Below are 1,840 nucleotides of genomic sequence, written 5' to 3' on the forward strand. Positions count from 1 at the left end.
AAAATATAAAAAAATTATAATATTTAAATATATCACTCGTCTTATTTTTATAGAAAAAAATAGCCGCTAGAATAATTTAAAAAGTTAAAATCAAAATAATACATGTTGCCATATAGATTTTTAATTATTGTTCATCTAGAGATATTCAATGATGACAAAAAGTGATGACTACTACTATAATTATTTTGAAACATTATTGAGATTCAATGATGACAAATAATACATAGCTATAGATTTTCTCAACAAGATGTTTGTCATATACACAAAATTTGAATTCACAACCTCGTATTTAAAGGAATCAACCATATACTATATATGGGAATTACAAAAATTTCTAACTTATAAATTTTTATTCCTAAAATATTTTATATATTCATAAAATGTATATTTTGAATTTTTTAAAATTTGAATTCAAAATTCTTTAATAATAATGTAAGTGTTTATTATCTTGACTAATCACATATTTATTGTTATTACCTAGAATAAAAAATAACATATACACAGAAAAAAAACCACCAGATTAATTATTATTTATTTATGTATAAATATATGTATAATTTAATTTATTTTTAATATTTTTATATTTTAATGTATATTTTGTATTAATAATTAATTTTGATATATACTTAATTAACACGATTAATTTATAATAATTATGTTAGTATTTTGTTGGTTCTTAGAAAAAAAATCTAACAATTTTTTTTGTGTTGTCTACTCAATTAAATGGGAAATAAAGTCTAAAATCTTGTCACTATTTTTTATTTTCCTATTTTTTTTCAATAGATTAAACAATTATATAAATAATGCATGGGCAACAAACTAAATAATAGATTTGTGTCGGCTTCATTAGTTGTGTTCTATAGTCCCCCCAAGGTGTTGCTGTAAGTTGTCCTTGCAATAATATCAATTATAAATAGTAGTTGCATCATAATAAATTAATAATGATGATGGAACCTTGGTATTCTCACTCTTCACTATCTCTGTACAAAAAATAGAAATGTAATTTTAATATATTAATAGTGTAAAATATTTTACGCATTAAGTTGTACAATTATATTTATTATTTTAGATTATCATTTACATGATCAATATCAAAGATAATTATTTTTATTGATGTCATATTACATCATATAATTAGATATACGTGTAAAATTATTTTATATTGATTATGCATTAAAATTAAATACTTAAAAAAGGTGTATATATGTATATTTTTTTCATTTATATTGATTTTTATTAAAGAAAAATAAATGTAAACAGAAGTGTTAAGAAATTTATCAATATATAACATTATTTTTTAACTTAATATAGTTTTTATAACAACTTTATATAATTAGAAATTTCACAGTATATAAATTCTAATAAATTAGAGAAATTTCTTAGTTAGTAACCTAATGACACTGAATGAGCTTTAATGCTTTATTGCTATATATAGAATTATAGAAACTTGGATGGCCAGAAACCCTAGGGCGTGAAATTTATTAGGATATATATCATCATAAATAAATAAATAAATAAACAAATAAATAGTGCAATTAGCTATCCTTTAAATATTATCTTTTATTTAGTTTTTAGAAGAGAAAAAAAAAACAGAAAATAAATAATTTTTTTATTTTCTAAACAATTAATACGTAAAAGTGAATATTTAAATTAATTAAATAATAATAAATCTTTAAAAAGAGTGATTGAATTTTAAAAAACAAATAATATTTTTAATAAATAAATAAATAAACTTCTTTATGAATATGTATTTTCACATATTATCTCACTGCTCATTTCATATTAAAAAAAGAATTTATTTTAAATAAGAAAATTTTATGTTTTCAATATATAATTTACA

This window comes from Arachis duranensis, chromosome 8 (assembly GCF_000817695.3).
Source record: "Arachis duranensis cultivar V14167 chromosome 8, aradu.V14167.gnm2.J7QH, whole genome shotgun sequence".
NCBI classification, from domain to species: Eukaryota; Viridiplantae; Streptophyta; class Magnoliopsida; order Fabales; family Fabaceae; genus Arachis; species Arachis duranensis.